This window comes from Rhyacophila brunnea, unplaced genomic scaffold (genome assembly GCF_057557595.1).
Source record: "Rhyacophila brunnea isolate RB1 unplaced genomic scaffold, BYU_Rbru_1.0 scaffold_13, whole genome shotgun sequence".
Taxonomy (NCBI): domain Eukaryota; kingdom Metazoa; phylum Arthropoda; class Insecta; order Trichoptera; family Rhyacophilidae; genus Rhyacophila; species Rhyacophila brunnea.
In genome coordinates this window covers 10,153,608-10,171,225 of record NW_028232785.1, presented here as the reverse complement: position 1 = coordinate 10,171,225, position 17,618 = coordinate 10,153,608, and the positions used below count along the sequence as shown (strand labels likewise).

The 17,618-nt window shown below is 34.1% G+C and overlaps 1 long non-coding RNA gene across 1 annotated transcript; it reads right to left on the bottom strand.

The window, feature by feature from the left end:
- Positions 1 to 10,329: 10,329 nt before the first annotated feature.
- On the bottom strand, positions 10,330 to 15,708 carry LOC147076450 (uncharacterized). Its single transcript, XR_015069284.1, has 3 exons — positions 15,471 to 15,708; positions 14,931 to 15,050; positions 10,330 to 12,279 (listed from the first exon to the last, which is right to left on the bottom strand). It is a non-coding gene; the product is annotated as an uncharacterized LOC147076450 (long non-coding RNA).
- Positions 15,709 to 17,618: the final 1,910 nt, after the last annotated feature.

The window sequence follows — 17,618 nt, the reverse complement described above, 5'->3', positions numbered from 1 at the left end:
TATAGAAGATAGCTGATACATTTAACCTTGTTCGAAGAGTTATAATGCCGACCAATAATGAGTGCCAAACTTCGCTATAAAATATTATTACACATTTTACAGGCATGTTTAACCCCAAGCTGGCTCTGCAGACCTACAAACTTATGTGGAGAATGGCCAAAAATGGAACTACGAACTACCATATGACGCCATAATGAAAGACGTCATCCGGATGTGTGATTTTGCCAGTTACAAGCCGTGATTGGGTAGTTTCGACAGTGGCTCCCCCATTTCATTCTCCAGTGAAGTTGTTTGTAGACCTACGAACTATCCGGTGTGAAACTTGGCAGCGATCTACCTCATTCAACCACTGTGATTCTATAATTCGACGATTCTATAATAAATCACAAAAAATATTAATTTGCCCATTCGTGGTGAACATTATACATTTTGGCATTCTTCTGGGCATTAAACTATTATCATATTGTGCATAGAGCCGACTGCGCGACGGTAAGAAGAAACTAAATATGCGTTTAAAGCATGCGGATTAACTTTGCCTCTTTCTCTCACAGCCGTTAGTGTCGTTATACGAATAAAAAGTACTCTTGCTTCCTCACCTCAATGAAAAAATATTGGTTGGGCCATTTATGTTTCCATTCCACTCTTTATCTTCTCACCCATCTTCTAATCCCCAGTTTTATTGTCACCAGACAATCAATAAGCAATTAGGGGTCATGAGAGACGGTGTTACAAAGAACATTCAGTTGCATCTTGACAGCGGACGCATGCGGGCTTCTAATAGCTTTTTGTTGCTTAAGTGATTGACTCAATATATACAAACTTATTCTGAATCTATTTAACCATAATCAACCATAAACTGTGTCACAAAGTGCGTGAGTGTACGAACCGGGTGACCCAAAACAACGATACCACCCAGGTGACAGTTGAAACCAGACCACGGAGCCATCATACATCATCATAAAGGTCAGTATCTGGCATTCTGTTCCATATCTCCCACCACTAGATCCGACCTCCTCATCTTCCCTTCGAAATAATACAGTCCACTTAAAACGCTCCACCAAATATTAATTTACAACTGAATGCACAAGGTTTTTGCATTTTCACTATGCGCCTATGTGCGAACTACCAAATTCATCCAGCGATCGATGCATCGGACATACCTGACATCAGTGACGAAGCAGGCTTATATAGTCCACATAATATAACGATTTTATTATTTACAAGTACACGAAAAATCTTTAAATTGACAAACACAACACCTACTGATAATTCAACCTTTTAAACGAAATTTACTCTCAAACATTATTGGTTTCATATATGTGGCGACTACGGGTTTGGAGGCACTCTTGTGAAAAAAATCCTATGCGATAAATCGCCATTACTAATTACCTACCTACATGTATTCTAGAGAGTTGTAATATTATCCAATGTATTGCCAGGATTTTGTATGCTTCGGTTATTCATTAAAACTTATGATGTCGATACTCTCTATTCACAACATCGTCTGTTTCATTGAAAGCCATCATTGCTTCCAAAAGTTGTGATATTTGTATTCGTTACGAGACGTCACTGCCTGGCATATATAATTTAACATACCTGATGTACTGGTGAATAATTTGAATACGAGCACCCAGGTTGAGGTTCTTTGACATAATAACATGATGGGTGCAAAATGTCACCGATAAACTCGCATTTGATATCATCAATGCGAAGGTCAGTCTCGGGTTTAATATCAGTCAGGTCCGTTTCTGGGTACTAAAATGAAACCATATAATAAATACCATGCAATCATAATATAACACGGTCTAAAAAGATCGTGGCTAGGCGATGCGCGGATTGCGGGTCGCGGGTGCAAATGACGCATGCCTAACGAAATATAATTTGTCATATAAATCCAAAATGCGTCTATTTAATGTTCTGTTTATTGTTCTATTAGTAACAATAATAATATATTCATTCATATGTTTTCTTTTTATAGTAAATGGGTAACATTTTTAGTCATCTTTACACGATTTAAGAATTAATACCCCCGTCGCCATCACGAAACAAATTGACGTGTTCCCAGCTCGACGTTCTCTCTCCGAATGGCAGCGAGTCCAAAATTTCGTCGCGCCTATAGCTGAAAATTATTTGCCGTTTCACTGATGTATCGCCTTAAGTAGGTACCGTTAGAGATATTATTGTTGTAAGATATTTTGGAAAAGACACGCAAATAATGTGTAGACATCGCTTTTGTTGGTTATTTAACACTTTCACTTCATATTCACTTCAATCACATATATTCACTTCATTCACACAGCAGGAATATAATATCTTCGGATTGAATCGAGTACGTTTTCAAACATTATTATTGAATATTGAACATTATTATATTATTATTATTTAAAATGTAAGAAATCGATTTTTTTAAAAACATATTTTCCACAATTGGCACGTCGTCTCAAAAATGGCAGCCCGACGACCTTTCGAAACGCGATGATTACAAATCATTCATTCCGTTGAAGTAATAAATTAATAAATCAACGGCACACCTCTAACACCTGTTATGCAGGCGTACACCGTGGTGTATCTAGTGTTAGGTGCCATTCAACATTACGGTAAGTCCTCCATGAGAAAAGACATTCCCGCTCGCCTTAAAATGTTGCAAACTTTTTGAAAGCTGAGGAATTTTCCCTCATAGATAGGTACCAAGTCGGAATAGCTGACCAGTCCAACTGAGGGTCGGACCGACTTGAGAAGCTCTTCGTTTTCAACCGATATATGGAAAAAAATAAATGCTGTTGGAAGAGGAGGTCCATCGCCCTTGTCATGCCCGCTACGCGGCCTCATACGAAAGACCGCGTACAACAATAATTCTAGATTAAGCGTACCACCGGCCTAGGTAAAAGACATTTTTACTCTAATCGGTTATTTTGATTGTTAATCTATGTATATAAACACAATCGTAGCTGTGAAATTGTATGATGAACGGAATTACTTGTCAAAATCACAATTAGTCGCTCTATGTTACGACGCTACTCCCTGGGTAAACGTCAGATTGTTTTATTATACACTTGAAAGTATCTAAATGCCATTTTTTGAGCATAGACAACCATGGCTATCCAGCTATTATAATCGTAGACAATAAAAATAACCGCTATTATAAGCGAAGACAATAATTACGGTCACAGAGAACAGTGAAATATTAATTAACTTAATACCTAATTAACAATACAATTATTATTACGTTGGCTAAAATACTTGTCGTTTATTTCTGTAATTGGGGCCCAAATCATGTCGCTGAAATGGATAGATGATAATATATCCTCACTATGGGCTTATCTCTCCAAGAATGTAAGATACCTAATATCTCCTTTTATACAGATAACCAACTCGCCCTTCCATTCAAAGACTGGACTCAAGTTGAAGACCTCTATTTATGCGAATAGTCCCACAGACTAATGTTTTTCACCAGCCAACCCGACACTACTGTAAACTGCCCAGGTGCTGGAGTTTATTCTGCTGTTGACCACGATTCAGTCACACGAGCACTAGGTACGCCTTGCATGTCCTCGCCTACCACGAACGACCTCACCCACTTCTTCTTCCACACCGGTCACTCCGTTGACCTCCTTTGTGTCCGAGATGGACCAGGAAGTGGGTCCTCGGGCGTGTCGACACCCGAGTCCATACGAATGCGTAATCCTGCTCTGATCATCTGTTCCAAAGGCCTCCATTTCAGCGTGAAAACAGGCTGGAATCAAAACAATATTCCACTTTAGTAAACTGAATTTATTCCTTGGGAAACACGGGCATTGTCAAAACGTTCGATTAATTTATATAAATTATATTTGGTGATTAAATTATTACCTTGTGACGTATGTATTAGTTTATAATAGACTACCTTAAAATTGATATTTTGATTACACAAAAGTGTCAAAATTACAAAAACATTCAACATTCTTAACATTTATCTTTTTATTTATGATTTTGAATATATCAATGTCAGTTGCATACGGGAAAAGCAGTAATTAATAATTATTCTTAGGTACCTACTGTTTTTTAACAATATGATCCGCAATAAAACTAAATAAGTTATAAGAATACAATTAGGTATGCATATTTTTGAAAAATGCAATATATTTTTATGCAACGATATTTTCTTCAAAAGATAATATTGGAATGACATTTATATTTATTTTGTATATAGGAGTTACCTTGCAGGCACTTAACTCTTCCTAATAATATTTGCATAGGTATTATGATTTTTTTCTTTTTCTCTGTTTCTCCAGATGGTGCAACGTATGCTTGTAGTTCTGGTAGGTATTATGTAAGGAGAGAAGTGTTAGACAAAAACTTCATATTATACTCTTCAGAATCGATATCAAATGAAGTTTTGTAGGTAAGTTATTGCCTCTGACGGCTTCGACAATTGTTTCACGCAAATGGTTTTCTTCTGAATGTGTGAGTTTATGAGTTCTTAAACAACGTACCGACATACATATCTGTTTACATTTATATTTAAATTCATCACGTTTATGAGTTTTTAAATGACATATTTGTTTGCATTTAAAATGAAATAGATCACACGCAAATGGTTTTTCTCATGTTTCGTTTTATGAACTTTAAGATAATGTTGTGCCGAGGCTCCGTATAGGTAGTCAATTTATTTAAAAGGTTATTCACCATTAAGTATCTTTACATGTGTTTGACGATTACTCCGTCGCGAGCATCCAATTGAACATACATTGCATTTATAAGATTTTTCACGAGTATGTTCTATATATGTATATATTCATTTCATGTGTTTTAAGACAACTAAGTCGCACGGATTTATATGAATATACATCGCATTTTAAAGGTTTTTTACCAGAATTGGTCATTTGTTTGTTTTTAAGATGACTAAGTTGCGAGCATCTATATGAGCATACATTGCATTTATAAGGTTTTTCACCAGTCACCAAAAATGCCGGCGCAGCTTAAGAGTTGGCCTATTGCGTCGAGGGTCTCAGGTTCTAATCCTCGGTCTAGCAAGTACGCATATTATTCGCGAGAATCTATATGAACATACATTGCATTTATTAGATTTTCTTCAGAATGCGTCATTGTGTCTTTAAAATTTAATTCGCGAGCATCTATATGAACACAAATCGCATTTGTGAGGGTGTGCACCAGTATTAATTGTCATTCAACATATTTTAAGACTACAAGGTGTTTTAAATGACATATTTGATTACATTTCAAATCACAATCATCACACGCAACTGGTTTTTCTACTGAATGTGTAAGTTTATGAGTTCTTAAACAACGTATTCAATACATTGCTGCCAAAAGTTAGTAAGTCGATAGTTTAGGTATTTTGAGCTTACCACGGATAAGATGTCTTTACTTATATACGTTTGCTAGAAAAAAAAATCAAGATCATCCGATTTTTAGAACATTGTATTTTTAGCTATTCATTATGTTGATAAAAATACGTAACTCTTGATTTTTCAATTTCCCAACATCAAAAGACTGTAGAGATGTTTACAGTATATAGAATAATGTAATTACATTATTTACAACAGAAGGTATATCGAAGAAATATCAGAAACATTATCAAATTACATAAACTTATTCAATGAAAGAACTTAAAGTTCTAATGTGTAAGTTCATAATATGAACTTACACATTCAGGAGAAGACCCATTTGCGTGTGATGAATGTGATTTCCAATATAATCAAATATGTAATTTAAAAGTACCTAGTAAGCTTAAAACATATTATGGAATGGCAATACTGATAAAAAAACCTTATAAATGCGAATAATGTTCATGTAGATGCTCGCAAATTAGTTGTCTTCTCCTCTCTTCCATCAATAAACGTACAATATCATAGATAAATTATTTCTCATACCTTATTGAATCCCGTTCACGAGAATTCTCTCTCACTCTGGAGATGGTTGGATTGATAGTTATTAACTGAAATTGGTACTCATAATCCGGCATTGTTACTTGCATACTTATTATTATTCTGCCGATAAGTTGCCATTTTTGACAGCTTGCAATACTGTTCTATATTGATAGGTTGGCCCATAGACTAAGGTTGGCCTCCGCCACGACGTGAAGTTATCGGCAGAATATTATAATATATATAATGTATCCCTTCGCCAGCCACGGCCGATTAATAACGATTGATCGTTTCAATAATAATATATAGTAATATTTTGTTATCATGTCGAAGCGTAATGAAATATGCAAGTTCCTATTTCTTTCGAGCGTTGATTATATTTTGGCTTTTATTTCTTTTTAAATAAAGCTACGTCTTTTTCAACCTTGTAAATGGCTAATTTTGAAACAATAATAATTAATGTCGTCCACGAAAGCCGACGATAAGCGCGGTTGCAATGCAGATACGTTTCATAAAACACTTATTTACATATTCCAAAGTTTTTTCGTCGGCCTTCAAGACAAGTAATAAGATAGTAGTTATAATATATTAAGTTGTAGTCTACCCCTAGGTTGAAAGCATAACCGAGAAAATTAAGATTTAAAAAAATTACGAGGTTAGTTTGGTATATGTAATATGAAAACACGCTTCATGAATATTTATGATAGGTATATTATGCCGAAAGGTAAGTTTTAAGTAGGAAAAGTGGCATTTTAATGAAAACCAGTGACGTTTAATTTCAATCAGTGCTAGCCGTTTTATCGAGGCTATTTGACCGGGCCATTTGTTTGTGGAGGCGAAATGTTTTTGGGGCTCATAAACTGGAGCCTGTTTTATTTACTATACATTTAATTAAATGAATACAAATACGGAATACTGACTATGGATAAATATTATTATCTTATAAAAACAATCACTAATCAAAGAGTAAATAAATGCCATTCAATGGCTCATTTCATCTCACTCGTATTTCTTATTTTATTGATTAAATTTGAGTCGGAATAATCTGAAATAATAACAATATCGTTTAGTTAACACGGCTAAATTATCTATAACGTTATTTAAAAAAAATTTCCTTATTTTCGCATACTTACCTACCTATTTGAAGCGTTTTTATATGAAGGTTTAAGCACGAGTGTCTTTGTGTCGAAGGTTACTTTATAATTATTTAAATTTTATGAAATGCATTGGCGAACTCTAATATGCTATACTGATTTTTGTAATCTATTTTTCATTGTAAAAGATTTTTATATATGTAGTTATAATAGCGTGTTACCCATATAATAGCATTTTTTCAAAGATTGTCTATGCTCAAAAAGTGTCACTTAGATGCTTTCAAATATTGAATAAAAAAATCTGACGTTTACCCAGGGAGTAGCGTCGTAACATAGAGCCGTCACGCAATAACTAGGACCATAGGCTAATATATACTTTATCAGTGTTGCCATATTTTCAAGTGGAATCAGTGTTGCCATATTTTTCTATGCTAGTTATAGTACAAAGGCGTAAAAATTATAGTATATCTGAAAAATATATAGTACAGGAACATTTTTCGTCCTGAATTCTTTAAAATTATAGTATTTTGGTATATTTGGCGTAAAATTATAGTATTTTACATTTTTCGCGAAATCAAAATTATAGTATTGTACTATAATTAATAATTATAGTACGGTTGGCATCACTAAGTGGAATTATAGTACAGAGCCTCCAAAAATTATAGTATTTGGGAAAAAATATAGTGCGCGTTGTCAACTTACTATTGAAAATGTATAGGTTTTTTGTTGCTCAGAAAAAAATAACGGAGAAATTGAGAAACTCCAGCACCTTTTTTTAAAGTAAGTAAGTACCTCTTTCGACTGCTTACCGAAGAGATCTTGAATTTCATTTTTAACCAAAGTCAAGGGATTTTTTTCAAGTTCTCCAAATCTTCTTATATTGCGAAATTATAGTAGTTTACACCAATTTAAATTAATATACTATATTTATAGTACGTTGGCAGCACTGGTCAACCAATCTAAGACAAGTGCAAGAACGTAGTAGTCGCGCGGCGGCGTCTTGCGAAACTCAAGCGACGTATAACCGTGTGTCAAATGTTCGTAAACAGTGTCTTTTTTGGGGCATAATACACACGGTTATACGTTTGAGTTTCGCAAAACACCGCCGTGCCGCGCCCGCCAAATCACTATGGCCGAGCACTAAAGATGGCGCTGGCCAGGGCCATCTTTTGATGAGTCGGCAATGCGCTGGCACGTGATAATTTTCGTATAATATACGAAGATATTATCTACAGTTAGGAGGAGTGTTGCCAACTGTCATTGATACAAATATGACAGAGGTAGCATCGATAACAATGATGTTATTCAATGACAGACAGAGTCTTGACTAGAGCTTCCAAACCGGTTTTTAGCGAAACCTGGTAATCGCGGCTTTCTAAATTAACCTTTTACCGCCTTTAACTGGTTAAAATTATTAACCACTTTTTATTTAGGTAGGTAAGTGATAATATGTTTTTAAATAAATTAGTACCCACCTTGTGTTAGTACAAGTCTTATAAAAAATAATAATCATTATGTTTTGTATCTATCATGTAGGTACGAAATTATAATCATAGGTATTAAAAATGACATGTGTACTTGACAATAATGACTGAAGTCTTAGTACCTACTTACCCTTTTTTAATTATTAATAACATGTCCTGTACAAGATGGTTGTCAGTAATTTTAAACAATCACAAACATTCAGGCTTTGAGAAAAACACAATTTAATGTAGGTCCTGACCGGTATCGAACCCACAACTCTCGGGTGGAAGGCAAACGCCTTACGCACTGCACCACGACGGCCGCTTGTTAATAATTAATTGTTTCTAGAATTAATTGCTGATTAACTGTGCATTATTGATTATTAAAATGCCTAACAATTTAAAAAGATGAACAATTAGTAGGCGATGTTTATAACGACTTAATTTACCATAGACCAGGCATGTCCAATTTGTAGTAGGCTGTGATCAACTATCTACTATCTAGTATCAGAGCCGCATGCAGAATCTAAGAAATCGTTCCTAAGGATAAGTCGCCGAAAAGGATGTCTTAACTATAGACAATCCTGAGTATAGAGTTAAGGAATCCTTAACCATAGACTACTTTTGTTATGAACACGCCCCCTTCCGTATTACGCATGAGTGCAGGTGAACGCGGTGAACCATAGACAACATGATCTTAGCTAAGGACGATGTTTGTGCATAGTGTTTTGTCCTGAGGAAATCTTAGTTAAGACAAATGTTTCTGCATCAGGCTCTCAAAATGCAGTGATCTACCACACTCTACCTTAGTCATTCGGTAACTTTATGTATTTTTAAACAACACCTCGTGTATTTTATCATCCCAGCTAAATCCTCATTTTCCCCATTCGTCATGAAAATGGTGAGCTTGGTCTTCTTTTGGGCAATCATTGTCAAACTATTGTCTAAATTATTACCTATTAGAGTTCCACCCTTTTATAAGTTTTAGGCACCAAAAATGCTATCAATATCAAATGTCAAAAATAATACTCACTTCAAATCATTCAAAACTTTTTTATGTCTTAACAATATTATATTTAGGTCTACAACAATAAAATTAATATTATTAAAATTATTTATATTATGTACCCACATGAGCGAATGGAAAGTGGTAACGTGTCACATGATCTTTTTTCAATATGTGTTTGGATCCAGAGCATGGACGTGGACGTAGGTTCACCAAGGGGATAACATATTGTGTTATATCTCATTGATCGAGAGGTGGCTAAAATGCGTCTCATTGTAGAGTCAAAGAGAAAAAATGTGCAAAAAATATTATCGACAATATTTCATTCAATATTCAGACAATAAATTCATTTCTTTTTATTACGACGGTTATAACTGGTTACCCGGTTAGCTATTCGCAAAGTAACCGCTAACCGGGTAGTATTTTCCTTCCAAATAATTGGAAACCCTAGTTTTGACCAACAACTTGCTCTTTCAAATATCAAGCTAAATGTGAAACTTTTATTTTCATTGAAATAAGCTCATCTATCACATTAATTATTTATTATCGTATAATAATTGTGTTAGGTATATCAGTAAATACATAATATTATAGAGTCCTATTGACAATACAAATACAAATACATGTAAATATGTGCATTAAGTTCTTACGTGTATATTGTTATGTATTTAATTATATATCACAAAAAAATACGATACCCGCGGGACTTGAATCTGTATCTGCTGGATTCCTGCCAGTATGCTTTTTCAATAAAGCTACCGGCACCTTAGTTAATTACGACGATTTTAACTAGGTAGTGGTTGTTACATAAAATGCTTATCGAATCGTGTTATGGTTGCGTTGGCTATCGGTTTTACTACAAAATGATTTTTATAGTAAATATATGCATAAGGTATTTTCAAATTATGTTTATTTCAATATATAGAAGGTTACATTCTCAAATCTTGTGTCCCATTCGTAGAATAAAAAAAATAGTTGAACATATTAAATTGCCGGATTTAAATGGGTTTTTGCCAGCATGTCATGTTATGTAAATTTGTATAACTAGATTTTATTCTAGGTCTTTCACAATAATAAGTAATTTAATGTAATTTCTTGGGACCAGGTGTGACTGAATGAAAATTAATATTGACAAATTTAAGAGGTTTTTCACCGGGATGAGTAATTTTGTCGTTTCATTTTCGGGAAATTCAGTGAAGGGATGTTATACAAGAGGATGTAATTGCATTTAACATAACACGTAATTATTTTTCAGTAGAATGAGTCGTTTTGTGTGACTTCATCCGACTAGATCTTGTACACGAGTAACCACATTGATCACATTTAAATGGCTTTACACCAGTATGTGTCATTTTGTGTAAACTCAGTAGACTAGATGTTATGCAAGAGTAATAACACTAATCACATTTAAATGACTTTTCATTAGAATGTGTCATTTTGTGTGATTTCATGTTACCAGGTGTTATACATGAGTAATTACACTGATCACATTTAAATGGCTTTTCACCAGAATGAGTCATTTCGTGTATTTTCATTTTACCAGATGTTATACAAGAGTAATTACATTGGGAACATTTAAATGGCTTTTCACCAGAATGAGTCGTTTTGTGTATTTTCATTCCCCCAGATCGTATACAAGAGTAATCACAATAGTCACATTTAAATGGTTTTTCGCCAGAATGAGTCGTTTTGTGTGACTTCATCCGACTAGATCTTGTACACGAGTAACCACATTGATCACATTTAAATGGCTTTATACCAGTATGTGTCATTTTGTGTAAATTCAATAGACTAGATGTTATGCAAGAGTAATAACACTGATCACATTTAAATGACTTTTCATTGGAATGTGTCATTTTGTGTGATTTCATGTTACCAGATGTTATACATGAGTAATTACACTGATCACATTTAAATGGCTTTTCACCAGAATGAGTCATTTCATGTATTTTCATTTTACCAGATGTCATACAAGAGTAATTACATTGGGCACATTTAAATGGCTTTTCACCAGAATGAGTCATTTTGTGTATTTTCATTCCCCCAGATTGTATGCAAGAGTAATCACAATAGTCACATTTAAATGGTTTTTCGCCAGAATGAGTCATTTTGTGTATTTTCATCTGACTAGACGTTTTACAAAAAGAATCGCATTGATCACATTGAAATGGCTTTTCACTAGAATGAGATATTTTGTGTAATTTCATGTTGCCAGATGTTATACACGAGTAATAACATTGATCACATTTAATCGGTTTTATGCCAGAATGTGTCATTTTGTGTCGTTTCATGCTACCAGACCTGATACAAGAGTAATCACATTGATCACATTTACATGGCTTTATACCAGTATGTGTCATTATATGTAATTTCAGTAGACCAGAACTTTTAAAGGAATAATCACATTGATTACATTGAAATGGCTTTTCTCCAGTATGCAGGAATTTAAGTTTTTTCGTGTCACTATAATTATTAGATTCATCGCTTTTAAATGGAGTGTGACAAGAGACTTTACATTTACTACGTTTACATTGTTTTACATCCTTATTAGTGATTTTATGGATTATATTTGTATGCAACACTTTGTGAAACTCGAGCAAGTCTAACGATGCAAAAAAATTATCACATATACCGCACACAAAATTATTAACATGAAAATATTTTTTTTCCAACTCTATAACAGCCACTAATTCGGGAAATGATTTAGAAACATTTCGTTTAATAGTGCCACGTGTTTTTTTAAACCTTTTATTGTAATCCTCGAGTTCTTTTTTAACATCTTGTTCGTCGATTTGTATGATGTAATCAATTTTCTCTTCTTCCGAGGATTTGAGATTTGCTGCGTTATCCTAAAAAATCATTTATAATATAATTGTTAGCACCATATGATCTAGACAGCGAAACCATCTTTTAAACTTTCATCTGCATTACATGTATGCTGTTAATTATCTACTGAAGTCAAACAGGTTTCCTAGTTGAGCTAAGCGATGCGAAAATGATTTTAAAAACTTTGATAGATTTATTAAGATTTATGACGATAATTTTAAAGATTTTCATAATAGAGAACGTGGGTGACGTCATGCTGTTAGTTGTTCGCTCTAATCCAGATTTCAATTTGATCTCGATTGGCGCTGTACCTACGGTTCATTCAAAAATTCTGATCTGGATGTTCTAAGTGAATTTCAAGGACACGAGAACAGCTCTATAATTTCACTTTGTATGTACCTAAGTGTGTTTGGCATCCTTCAGAATATCAATTTGAATTGGCAGTAGTATACTTTAGCGTGAATTAACTATCGTTTTAACTCAACCAACATCCCATTCCTTAAGGGAGTAGAGTAAAAGTAGGTACTACATTTTGATACAGAAGTGAAATATTGCACAATGGAAGAGTAGGTACCTTTGCTACCGGAATTACCCTTCTGTTGATTTCTAAGACACAGTGGTACCTACTGTTTATGATGACGCCTCGTGTACGGCTATTTTCTTTTTTGTTTATTATCGCGCGTTTAAGATTGGATGAGGTGGACGAAACGACGCCAGTAGTTAATCAAGCGAGAAACAGAAACTTGACTCAACTTATTATATGTGTTACGCCGAATGTGCGAAATTGAATATTACATGAAATGGGCAAAATTTTGCCTAAATCATGAAAAATGCAAGCCCGTTGCCTTATTCATGAATTAGACAAAATATCTGGAGTGCGTGAATTCGGCAGTAATTTTTCTGCCTAGTTCATGTATTGGACAAATTAGATAGTAGCGCTACGGTGGTATTTTTTGCAACTAAACTAAATGTATCAAATTCTTATGCGTTGGTCAAAATGTACATATATTATCTATGGTCAACATAGATGATCGCGCTCTGGTGGTGTTTTTTGTAACTAATCAAACTAAACAAATGTGTAAAATGTCATTGATTATAATAATATAAAAATATACCAATCAATAACTACAATGACGTTCATATCCATTTACTATGCGCAAAAAAAATCTAGAACTATAATAAATGATAACGGAAGATTTTTATTGAAAGGTATTTTCGCGATTTGATTCGTGCTTGGGTATTAATCGTGCAATGGTCGATTGAATGTTTGTGATAGTTTGTTGACACTTGATGGCTAACCTCAAATGGATATTCAGTTGAATAATTTAATTCAGAATTACAAAACCTAACCTAACCTAATACTAATAATATTATATTATGTCCAATTATAACTAATAAAACCATCCGTATTAAATTTACTTTTTCTTCCGTCATGTTGACAGTTCAAGAATTCCATACCCTGGCGAATTCACGTACTCAGCATTCATGAATAAGGCAACAGGCTTGACTATAACATGAATAAGCCAAAATTTTGCCCTTTTCATGTAATAGTCAATTTCGCACATTCGGCGTAACATATGCACGTAAACGTGAAAATACTCTTCGAACTCAGGTATAGTAGAGCAGTTTTGCTACTTTACTCTGTTCTACTACAAAAGTTTAGGAAAAAACTGGGGATGTACACACACGTTCATCAGTAAAGTACTATATTTACCTGCATAGTTAAAAAGACAAAGCGAATCGTAAGCAGAACGTTCTCTTCTGAGGCAAGTTCCAAAAAAATCACACCTCTTTCGATTAAATTTCAAACGAGACACTGTTACTCAATGAGAGTAATTTTCAAAAATTTTATCTTACCTTCCGCATCACACTTATCTATACCCATTAACAAAAGAGCTGATTCAAAGAAACGATATCTCTCAAATGGCAGATGGTGAGGAGTAATAATTCTCAGGCACGGAACAGAATTTAAGATGTCATCAATTGTATAAAATAATGTTTCATCTATTACAAGAGAATATTGGCTACTTACTCTTCATCACACTTGCAATAATAAGAGGCCATCCATCGACGGAAACCGTATGCGGTCCGTGTGCCATAGAAAACTTATGATTTTTGTTCATGAAAATATATTTTCACTAAATTTGTAAGTGTAAGTGTATTGTATAAACGAATACGATTAGATGCTTATAATATACTTTGTGAAAATATATTTCCACGAACAGAAAAGATAAGCTTAGTATGGCACACGATTCGAAACCGCATACGGTTTCAGTCCATGGATGGCCTATAAACTTGAGTCGGCCGGACGGTCGTCATTGTAATACTATGAACAAACATATTGTAGTTTAAGTGGTTTGTCACCAGTAAATGTGTTTGTGTCGACATATGTTTTAATTGTAAATGCATGACAATCGTATTTAAATAGATTTTCACTGGAGCGTTATTAGTTATTACAAATATTATTGGCACGTAAGCATAAAAATGTTCGCCTTCATACAACACACATTAATTAAAAAAAATATATACTATTCATTATTATGAATACTTTGCAAGTAAACATAAAAAGGTTTGCCATCGCTGCTATAGATTATAGGAAGATGCATATTATCATATCAGTACCTACTTACAATACTAAAATTTTTCAATAAAAATATTTATTTGTAAATCTTACGTTGTATTCTTCGAGTTCCTTTTTAATGTCAATTTCATCGATGTGTATGTCGGAGTAAATTTCCTCTGCTCCAGACGTACATAAGTTCAATTTAGCCATAACGGTGCTAGCGGCATTAACCTAATGAAAACAAACATGACAGATCGTATTTATAACAGAAAAATAAATATATTCATTTTGACCAGTTTGAGTTAGAGATTTTATGCGAGAGAAAGTCGAACTTTTTTTGACGTTAAACGTCATTTCGCGTGGGCCATCGATTGACACACATATAGACTTTTCATCGCGGAAGTATTCCTTCCCAGCTGCAATTACTGACAAAATGGTTGGAAACTGTCAAATATCGGTTCGCCTCGACTGCACTCAGATTAGGTACTAAAAACAGTTCCGTAGGCACCTAAACTTGTACCTATCTGTGTACTCGTCCAACATGCATCATTATGTATTATGTGACTAGGTAAATTACAAGAATTTGGTTTGACAATACGCAAAACAATGGCAGCAACAATTAAAAGACTTAAGTTAAAAAAACAAACTAACCTCAAAAGAGCAACTGGGACCGTCGGAATTCTCTTGCTCTATATACGTATTTGTTTTCAGGTTATTTGGGTATACGGGCATCTGCCTTTCTGAATCACATTCGAATTCATCCGGTTCGCTTTTCACGTCCATTTTCTTCGATTTGAAAACGTGATTACATAGGTAGGTACTACCGAGAAAGATTATCGTAGCAGAACAAAAACGTGCACGTGCAAGCTGACATATGCTGCAAAGCAGTGTTGCCATATTTTGAAAGTGGAATTATAGTACAGAGCCTCCAAAATTATAGTATTTGGGGATAAAATATAGTACGCGTTGTCATCGTTCGCGGCCCGCATGTTCCCTATTTTTCATAGTGGGCTTGCCTTTTCGTCGCGGGCCGCAGGTTCCCAATTTTTCATAGTCGGCTTGTTTTTTTTAGGAAAAATATTTCGCCGCGGGCCGCAGATTTCCAAATTTTCGAAGACCACTCGATTGCGAAATAGCAAATGCAAAATTATAGTACTTTTATATAAAATTATAGTATGATATTCAAAATTATAGTATTTTGGACGTACTATCCCTATTTTATATCGTACATAGTACGCGGACCAAAATTATAGTACAAATACTATAATTATAGTACGGTTGGCAACACTGAAGTACAGTGCCTTTAAAATAATAGTATTTCGGCAAAAAATAACGCGTTGTGACCAATAATTTTCTACATTTTCAAAAAATTAAACGCGGGGTAATTAACGTCTTGTTTTTTAGACAAAATTCAAATGTTAAGTCAGTGGTTTCCAAACTTTATGTTACTACTTTATGTCAACAAAGTACCTACTACTACTTACGTTACATTATTTTTTGACGAATATGCTTGTTTCACTGCTTGTGCTTGTGCACAATCAATTTCAATAGTAGTCAATCCAAATTCATCTTCGTTCATTGACAAATGGATTTTATCATGGACCCCACATCCCGAAGCGGACCCCCGGGTCAGGATTTTTCATCCACAGTCTTAAAATATTTAATAATTCCGAACTTTTTTTTGCTATTACTAAAATAATGTAAAAAGTGTATAAGCAAACTAACCAAGAACTCTGGCGTAGAAAACATTTAAAAATAATGGAGACCTGGCGAACATTTTTTATTGTCATTTTGATTTCCTAAGCTCCATTTTTTATGTATGCTTTCACTTTGTCGTTTTAAATCAGTGAATGCATTAGTGGTCCTTGGATTGATTTATTCACTAAAATTTTGAACAATTAATATACAAGTTTAACAACAAAATTATCGTTCCTAATCAAATTTGCCTCAAATTTCAACATTATGATTATTTTAACCCTTTTATTTCATTTTTTTTACGAGATAGCCATTGCGCTTCACAATTAATAATACCTAGTATAGAAGTGAGGGTTTATAAAATTAGCCTCCATGAAGAAAGGTTTGGAAAGAACCTTTTATATGATTGTTTTTTTGTGTAGTTTATAACTAGCGGCCATTTTATAAACTTACTATACATTTGCAAACTGCAAACCTGTGACTACATTGCGCGCCTCCCTTTTCAACACTCCGCGCCTCCCAGCTTGGAAATCGCTGTGTTTAGTAATTAACGTTACCTTTTTTTAGACATGGGGATTATTTTTTTTTTTTGCTTCTCACGGATTATTTTGGCGTTGTTTTTCTTCTATTGGCAACTTTTTTTTTCCGATTTCTCAAAATTATAGTATTTTGGGCGTACTATACCTGTTTTATATCGTACATAGTACGCAGCGAAAAATTATAGTACAAATACTATATAATTATAGTACGGTTGGCAACACTGATACGTATTGTTTATCCTATACAGTGTTGCTATCTTTTCAAAGTGGAATTAGAGTACAGAGATTCCAAAATTATAGTATTTGGGGAAAAAAAATTAGTAGGTACGCGATGTCATCTGTTGAAAATATATACGTTTTTGTTTCTCAGAAAAAAAAGAGAGAATTTGAGAAACTCCGATAACCCTTTTTATTTAGGTAGGTACCTATCTCTTCCGACCAAAAAATGCAAGGTTTGATGACATTGAGCTGCTTGTAAACTCGCCCAGTGTCATCGTCGAAAAAGCTAACAAGAAAATTTGCAAACAATCGAGAAAAGTTGAAAGCCGGGCTACTTTATACGCTA